This window comes from Falco punctatus, assembly GCF_963210335.1.
Source record: "Falco punctatus genome assembly, chromosome: 7".
NCBI classification, from domain to species: domain Eukaryota; kingdom Metazoa; phylum Chordata; class Aves; order Falconiformes; family Falconidae; genus Falco; species Falco punctatus.
In genome coordinates this window covers 64,126,356-64,135,895 of record NC_137587.1, presented here as the reverse complement: position 1 = coordinate 64,135,895, position 9,540 = coordinate 64,126,356, and the positions used below count along the sequence as shown (strand labels likewise).

At 40.7% G+C, this 9,540-nt stretch overlaps 1 protein-coding gene across 3 annotated transcripts in view; it reads right to left on the bottom strand.

Annotated features, from left to right (window-relative positions):
* Nucleotides 1-542: 542 nt before the first annotated feature.
* LOC308067893 (uncharacterized protein) overlaps nt 543-9,540 on the bottom strand; it is an 85,265-nt gene continuing 76,267 nt past the window's right edge. For all 3 annotated transcript variants that reach the window (XR_013929779.1, XR_013929780.1, XM_080397502.1), the window contains one exon: nt 543-9,540. This exon is cut by the window's right edge and continues 57,366 nt beyond it. The gene's annotated coding sequence lies outside the window, so the exon portion shown is untranslated.

The following is a 9,540-nucleotide window of genomic DNA, read 5'->3' as shown; positions in this document are numbered from 1 at the left end:
CGCTCCCGCACCCCACCAAGGCCATCTCCAAGAGGAGCGTCAACCACAACAATAAACACCAGCAGCTGCAGCGGCCGCAATGAAGGATGTCGCCAAAACCAGCAAGAATCCAACTTGCTCAGCCAACTCCTGTTTTCTCAGCAGAACGGGAGGGGATGGGGAAAGGCCACGCTTGAGTCGGGGCTGCCGCTCTGCAGGCTCGGGGGACGAGAGGGGATGGGACGGGGGTCCCAGCTGCGGAACCTGGGGTAGCCTCGAATGTCTCACCAGCCACGGTCCCCGACTCCCCATCCCTCCCTCCCCACAGCACCGAGCTCCAGCCCCTCTCCCCTTCACCACTTTTGCTTTATTTACGAATATGTCGCTGGAATTCAAATGAGTTATCTATTCTGTGGCCGCCTCACTTTCCCACAGAGGGCCAGTGCCTGCCTGATGCAGGGTCCAGCCGAAACAGCGCAAGAAGAAAAGGAAAGAGCAAAAGAATGCTTTTCAGCTCTTTTTATTCCTTCCCCCCCCGCCTTATTTTATTGTGTGTGTGTGTGTGTGTGTGTGTGTGTGTGTGTGTGTGTGTGTGTGTGTGTCGGGCGCACTCTTCACTGGCTGTCCCCCCCTCGCTCCCCTCCTCCCTGCTTTCATCCCCTTGGCCCTGCTTTAGCCCCCTTTATGTTACACGATAGCTCGAATGGAAGCCCAGGAGGGTCCTATAGGGAATGCATAGGATCCCTGGGAGAAAGAAAGCCCCCAACAAGCTATACACCAGATGTATAACGTTATATGGTCAAACTGGCAAACACAAAAGCGGAAAAACAAAAGACGTGAATTAGGGAGAAGCATTCAAAGGAGTGTTTTGAAAACAGCCCAGCCAAGAGGCTGGATTCCCCCTCCTGAGACTAAATGTTTGAAAGAAAAGGTGCAGAAGAAAGAAAGGGAAGAGGGGGAGCAGGAGGGAGTGGGGAAGAAACCCATTTTTTCTAATTAGCTGAAGTCTAACAGGCCCTGAATTTTGCAACTAGTTTGGGTTTATTTTTTCCTTTTTTTTTTTTTCTTCTCCCCCCCCCCCCCCCCCCCCCCTTAAATCAAGCAGGGGGGAAATGAGGTGCTGTAGCCTGTCAAGTGAGGGGGGCTCCTCAGAGGAGTGTTGTGCCAAAACCTGTGCCGTACCTCTCCCTAGTCAAGGCTGCAATTTGTCCTTGGACTTTTCCCTGCTATGTTTCCAGAGGGCTGCACCTTCCTTTATACCAGCCTCCCTTTTCTAACTTTGCCCCCACCCACCCACAAATATTGAAATTTGGAACGTACTGGTTGGGGGCAGATGAGAATGGAGGCATCTTTTTTCCCCCTTTTAATTAGTCTCCATCAGCTCAACAGCCAACACGCATGACCTGGCTGAACAGCTCTGACCACTTGTCCCAGTCTGAGGTGAGAATTCATCCAAAGGAAAAAAAGAGGAGGAAAACAAAAAAAGCAGAGATTGCAACGTGCAGTTGCAGTTGCAGAGACTACAGGATTACAGGGCCAGGTTGAACATTCCCTGCTTCTACCACTTGATGCCTCTGCAACAGACTGGGGTCCATGTGTCTGTGCTCAGTACTTCTCCCCCAGCCTAACTCTGAGAAAGAAACTCAGGAGAAACAAGGGGTCATCTGGGACCGGGCTTATCCTTCTTTGCTGGTGGCTTCAAAATTCAAGCAGCAGCATTTGCCTCTTGGCAAAGATGGCCTGGAGGGTGCCTGGGAAAATTCTTCCCCTCGTTGCATTGACTGAGCATCACTAAGGGCCAGACTTCGTTGCCTTAGCTTATGTGTGAAATCGATGGGGCTACTAACAGAGGAAGGGTGTCTTGTCAGGATGGAATGGTAGCAGCCTTGCCATAATTAATTTTCTTGCACAGTGGCTAGTACAGAAATCTTCCCTCTCTCCATGTGTGTAAACACACAGGTACACAAACCTGCTCTCCTGGCCCTTTTCCTCCTCACTCCATCCCCAGATTTGCAAAACCACAAGAAATGCTAAGATGTGACTGGGGAGAGGGAAAGGAAGAGGAAAGAGAGCGAGGGGAGAAGGTGAACAGGTTTTGCTGGGGAGGGGGAGCGCACCACGGCTGGAGTGGAGGCACCTTCCATCACCACGCAGCACCACTGGCTGGGTGCGGCTGCGGACGGTGGGCTTTGTAACGAAAGCCTGGTCAAATGAGTCCGACCTACTGCGGAGCTCCTTATAGCTGTCATATAGGCTGCTCTGAGGATGGGAAATCAAACGGCTTCACTGCTATTCTAGTGGTGAAGGCTGCAAGACAGCTCTCCCTATTTCTCTGCAAGTGTCAGCCTTCACCCCTCCTCTGCCAGCGGTAGATGTAGAAACGCAGCAAACTATTAAGATATCCAATATATAACAAGGGGCTGGCAGAATTACCATGCTGAAAATGTATGTTCACAGTCGAACAATTCATATTTCAGCTCCTTCACCTGGTGGTACATTTTTTTGATATACTTGTGGCAATGGATAAAATAGATTCATTAGCTTTGATTAACCTTCTTTAACTAAAGTTAAAAACCTGCTGCAGACAGCTCTGCTACCAATGCAGCCTTTAGGATGCTTTATCATGTTTAAGACCCAATTACTGTTGTACAAAATAAGAATAAACCATCACAATAAAATGTGGTGCACACAGCCCTGTTAAAGCTCACGGCAAATAATCATTAATTTATAACAGCAACTTCCCTATTTCTATAGTTTTATTGATGGCTACAGTTAATTCAAGTTGAAAACAATGTAACTTGACACTGATCAGACCAACTAGTTTTCTGGTTTTATTGACTTTTGCCTTTTATTTTCTTTTTTTTTCTTTTTTTGCTTTGTGTTTGGAGTCTCAAATGGCTACTTCTTAATAAACCCTCATAAAAACCAGGCAGAGAACAGCAAGGCATAGATGAAAAGGCTTTGGGGGAGATTTTCAAAGGCACAAAAGGTGCCTAACTCCCATTGACTTTCAATTACTGATTCATTTTTATTACAAATTTTGAGGAATTAGGAGGAAGAGTTGAGTTTTATGCAGTTATTTGTTTGTGCCAGCCATGAAGCTAGCAGTTTTAAAGAAAAATGATGCTTTAAATCAGTAATTGCTTAGAAACTTTTTTGTTCGTTCATCTGCAACCTATTTGCTTTTCTCCTTTTCAGAGAGCTCTTTGATCTTAATAAAAGTCCAGAAGGAATACAGAACATAAATACACTTGTTACTGCAGCGTTTTCATTTTCGCCTAGGACCTGATCCTGCAGTCACTTTAAACAGATGATTAACTTCATAAATGTTCGGTTAGGCTTACTCATCAGTGTAAAACTGCCTATCTGCTTAATTTCTTTTGCAGGATCAAATTCTGTGCTAATTGAAAGAGCTTCCATGGGTTTATTTTACATTTCCTTGCATTTTGGTATAACTGGATCTGGAAAACAGCTGCAGAACGCAACGTGTTAATTTTGGACAGGGTTTGACTGAAGTGGGAATAATAAACAGTGAGATGCTGCAGCTTTCAGGCAAAGCAGAGTAACAACAATTAAAAAAAAAAAGAGAGAGAGTGAGAATGATGCTAAGGAAACAAATCTCCAATCAGTAAACTAACAAGTGTAGCTTAATATTTGACTTAGCTGAAGCCAGACCACCGGACTGCGAGTTGTTGCTCGGGAGTGGAAAATGTCAATGTTTGCAGGCCAGCCTTTCTGGTCTGTCTTTTCAACTTTATTTTCTCTTTTGAGTTACACAACTCTCTTTCTATAATAAGCTAAAGATGGGACTCTGGTTAAACTACAGTTTTGTTCAGAAAATGAAGTGCAAATTCTCAGCAATGCAAAATAAACTAAATCCCCATGGTTACTAATTTGGAAAGTTTGGGTCAGAGGCATGATCTAAATCCAGTTACCTCTTTGCTAGGATGCTGTGACCAATGAATTCTGCTGCTGCCTAGGGTCATGGTTATTGTTTCTGGGCTAGTTTTAGGACGTTGTACTCAGTGGATTTTACTCCAGGTCAGGGTTGATGCCAGGTCTGTGCTGATTTTATGTACCAACTCAATCTTTTTTCTGCATCTTTTTTTCTTTTCTCATTGCTCCCGTAGCTTGTGGTGGTGAGTGAACTCCTTCAAACTTTATGTGCTGGTTCTTTCCACAGTATGGGACTCTCCACTTGTGTGACCTGATATAATGAAGATGAATTAAATGAAACTATATTAGATCTGTTCCTGGTGTAAAGTGGTGTATCTTCAGGATCGGATGATAATTTTAGTAAAATTCTTTGGGTTAAACATGTTAAGTACACAGCAAGTATTTTGAATGTTTGCAGTGGAACTATTCCCCCATGAGCTAAATGCCCCTGTGAATTTGCAGAATATAACTCGCATCTTTTAAGAAGAGTTGAGGGAAGCAGCAGAGGACATGTGCTGAATATATTTCCCTGTAAGAAGCAGGCCCTGCTCCCACTGAGCTTTGCTGCCCTTTTTCCTGGAGCAAGACTAGAACTGCTATTAGCTATACATTGTGCTTTGGACTGCGAGTGCTTGCAAATAACGCCAGATACTAGGCTGCAGCTAAAATGTCTTCAAAAGAACCCAGATTTAATATTTCATCAGAAGAACAGAGAGGGAGATTTGCTAAACATCAAACAAATATTAATACAAATGCCTCCTGAAAGCAAGTCAGTTATGAAAATCAGTGAATACAAATGTTCCAATTGACATTACTGGTGCATGTTTGTGGGCTTTTTGTTTACACTGCCACATCATGAAAAATAAAATACACCCAAACTGTGCATATTGATAAGGATATGCTTTTATCTCTGAGTCTGTGACATGTGAAAACCGTTTCAGCTTAATTCTTGTACCTGATAATTTGCACCAAGAAACCCTGAAGAAAAACTGCTTCTGTACCAGTTGGGTGCATTTTTCTTTAGTCTAGTACATGCATGGAGGAAACAGCTTTAGGGAAGTGACTATGTCTGATCCTGCTTTAGACTTTAGCTTGCTTCTGCACACTGTGGGGAAATAGAAAACGGATGGCTCAGAATTAGAAGTGTTAACCTGGTTGTTAATTCGCTGAGCCACTATTTGCTTCCTTGTAACCCTGGTAGGGTTGCCTGAGCTGAAAAGGATCAGTGGAAGCTGAGAAAGCTACAGTCAAGAAGATGGACTTAAAACCCTTGGCTATGTGAAGTTAGTATTTTGAGGGCTATTCCAAGACTGTGTGGAATACAGACATTCCTTTCTCTTTGGACGGTGGATGTTGAAGTTTGTTTGCAGTAGCAGCCATGCAGAAGTAGTGGGATCTTTGTATCTCAGGTCATGTCCATCCAAAACGGTGGTAGTCATCCTGAAGGCCAATTTTGGGTCAGTGTGTGGCTGGGTTGCTGTATTTGGATGTGAAGCAAACCTGAGTGAGGCGCTTAGTTATCTGTCTTTCTACATCTGCAGGCTTTAAGTATGATTTGAGAAGGGAAAGGGGGAGCAAGTGATTCCTACAGTCTATTTATCTTTGTTATTAGTGTTTTCATTTTTCCTTAGAAGAAACAGTTGAAAAGACGGAAAACATTGAAAGGAAAGGTAAATATCTTTAACTCATTGGAAAGGTAACTAAAAATTTAAGCCAGTTAAAGACCACACTCTTAGGCGTCTTTGCTTCACACAACCTGGTGATAGACTTTGGGGACAGGTATTTCTGTCCCCAAAGAGAACAAGCTTCAATTTCCAAGGAGTCATTCAGTTCTTGTAACCTGCTCAAATGCCTTTCATACAACAGTCCCATCACAGACCATAGTAACTAAAGTGATTTTATGTCCTAAGAATGCAAAATAAACACAAAATATTAATATGGCTCCATCTTAAATTGTATCAACTAAGACAAGAACCCACAGCTTGTCAGGCAAAAACTTGTTCAAACCCCAGAAGAGCTGTAAATAACCAGAAAGAAGATGCCTATAGATAATGGTAAAGAAAGGAATGGAAACCCACAGTTATGCTATCAACCAGTGATTTGAGCAATACTTTCAGAAGCAAAACTGCTGAGTTTCATAAGAATATGAAGGAGCCAAGCTGACATTTAAATCTACTGGTTGAGGCCCCATCAAGCACTCTTGGTAGAAATTATCATTATGACCGTGATTGTCACAGTAGGAATAAAGTCTGTCAGTCTAGCGTTGGTCCGAATGTGGCACCACTGAAAGGAGTCAAATTGTATATTTTTTCACTCAGGCACAACTGCATGATATTTGGGAGTCCAACTCTAATATGTAGATCTATCGTGTGTGGTGTTAGTGGGCAACCGTTCTGTGGGACCCATGCTGGAGAGAACTGGAGTTGTTGCCCTGTTCCTTAAGCCAGATTTCAAACCAATTGGAAAGGACAAAATGAAAAAGAAAAAAAAATAATACAAAAATGTAAGACAACGCTCCCCCCAGAAAAAAAGAAAAAGAAATTGAATCCTTTGGAGCTGTGTAAGAATAATAGGAAATTTATACTCAATTAAGCCACTCAAGCAGAGCTGTTAATTAACCTTATCAGAAAGGACATTCCATTTTTATAGACCTGAGGCTATCAGCAAGCACTGGACTTTTTAAGTGGATGAAAAAGGTGCAATGCATTGATTTTAATGTACAAAAGTATACCCAAAGAAAAACTTAGTACATATTGAATCCAACTTTTAAGAAGGTTCAGTATTAAACCCAAAAAGAATATAGGAAAAAAATATGAGGGGAAACAGTATTTTCATAGTGCTATAGAGTATCATAGATCCAAAAAAAACATAAAAAAAAAAAAAAATCACTGATGTCTGCATGTTGCAATGACATATACAAAACCTATGACTGTGTGACTGTATTTAGAAGGTCAGAATTTTGTTGGACAGTCAGATGGACTAAATCATAGAGAAATACTATATGTATCCAAAGAAAAAAATATCTGTAGAGTCTACTACATCCTACTCTCTAACATGAGAGATAAAACCTGAAAACCTGATCAAAGAAACTGGAAAATTTAGTAGAAATTATTGTGAAAATATGATCATCCTAAAAGGGCTAAAAAAATACCACCTAGTAAACTAGAAACTATTGAGTCATAAAAAAAAACAACCCAAAAAAACCCAAGACACCATAAATCAAGTGAAACACGTCAACATTTCAAAGCATTAGAAGGAGGTGATAATGACCTGCTTTAATACAAATTATGAAGGACCAGTGAAACAAGCACACATAAAATACCCAGAGAATAGGAAGCTCTGCCCTCCTGGAAGTCAGCTGAGCTCACCAGGATATACACCTGCAGAAATGAGAGCACAGTCTTTTTGTTGTTGTTGTTGTTATATATGCAACACAACAGGTTCGTTCTATCTTTCAGTAGCTGTTTTATCAGCTGGTATTTGTCCTTATACTTCACTTTATATGTGTGTATATATAGATACATATTTAAAAGACACATACACACTTAAACATGTAATGGGAATTAGGAGGAGTTTTTAAATGAGAAAGTTCTTTTAATGAGATTCTTCTGATGTTCAAGGGACACATTAATTCTAAGAATATAAAGAATATGCTTAAGTTAAAGTGTTTAAATGTTTTGCCTCAATGTCTAGCAATGGTTCTCCTGAAAATTTTATATCCTTAAATTACACAGTTCAGGCAGGCTTTCTTTCATAGTACTAGACTAAGTTCTACTCATTTTATTCAGGATAATATTTCCCAAACAGAACAGTAATGGAGACAATCTTCCTCTCAGGCAATTACATTTGTGATTAAAAAAAGACTTCTTATTCTGTGTCAGAATGAAATGGAGATTTTTGAAGTCTCTCATGGATGGACTCACCAGGACAAGAGCAATGGTCAGAGCTACCAGTTAGACTTGGAACATGAAAAAGCCTGTCTTGGCTTTCTGCCTAACAAACATCTCCGGGAAAGTAATGACTGCTAAATTATCTAGGACAAATCCAGTTTCCTTAAATGGTTCCTCTGGCAACTGCCATCACGAGAATTTTTTTAGGGTTAGTTATATTTTTCTGAGATTTCGATGAAAATTTCAATGAAATTTCTCTGCTGAAGTTCATCAACTTCAGTATGCTAGAAATATGAAATAAGACTGCTAGTGTGTCCCATATTGATGGAGTAGATAGATCCCTATAATGTATTCTGCTAATGAGCTGTCCATTTTAGTGTTGAATAAAATTTTACAACTTCCTATGGGGAAATCCATTCCATCAGCTTTCATTTCTGGGGAACTAGCTGCCTGTTCCTCACTCTCCATGATCTCTTTATTCAGTCCAATACATTTTCTTTGCTGGTTTAATCTCCAATAATTGGTTTGAATGGACAGTCTTCCAAAACCCAAGAAAAAACAAAAGGGCAGAAACCAAATTGTTCAAAGACATTCCAAGGTTGCAGCAGGGGTGTATTACATTGATAGGTAACATGCAGCACTTGATTTCAGCAGCATCTAACAGTGTCATTAACTCTGCTGTGTCACCTAAACAGAGTCACTGGAGCTCTAGAGCATATGCAGATATAATAAACGATACTGCCTGGGGAAAAGTGAATTTCCTTTACATTAAAGTACAGTGGGGACTGTTTTATAGTATGTGGTTAAGTCACACCTTTACCTCTAGATCTTCTACCTTCTATGAGCCATTAGCAGCTGGAAATGAAAAATACAGAACAAACTTGTAGGGAAAATATTGCAATCCCCTATATAAGCTTGTAAATACTAGTATTGCAGACTGCAGGTGGGTACGTGTGTTTTATAATTCCAGAAAGAGACAGGTAGGGGAGCTCTTATAAATATGTTATTAAGCAGTAAAGCATACTAAATGTAAAAAAAAAAATGTGTTTAGTTCCATGAAGAGAACAAAAATTTATTTCAGAACCCTTCCTCTTCTGTGGAAGTTGGGTTGGAATTTGCAGTGTACATCAAGTGGGGCAATGATTTTTCAGTGGGTAATAGCTGCATGTCTAATTAAGGTCCGAGGACACTAATGCTAAAAGCAAGTGCAGGGCATATTTCATAAATTATATTGGCCATGAAAAATGGGATTGAGGGAATTTAAAATGTTAATTTTATATATCTAGATTTTAAATATTTGAATATATGTCCATTTCCCCATGCTTATGGGAAAAAACATGCATATGTATGTATGGGGAGAGAGAGAAAAAAAATTAAGAAAGGTTTTCATAAGTCCTTTTCCATCTATCCTCCTCTCACCTTTCCCTTCACAAAATGCTTTTGATCGATGATTCAGAATTTTCTGAATCATTTTTTCCCATCATTTTGACCTGAAGTGGAATTTGCCCTGTATTTTCAGTTTTTCCACTCGGTGAAAGGACCTGTATTCACATAGACAGACATTCCTCATGCAAGTCTGCCTTGCTTCACATTTCTTTGAATATGAAGAAACAACAACTGTGGGCCACGCAACTGGCAATAACACTGGGAACTTTTGGATTTGCTTGCTGTCTTTAGACAACCAAGACAGCTTTCTCCGAGAAGGAGTACATCCATTGCAGAGAATGCAAAAACC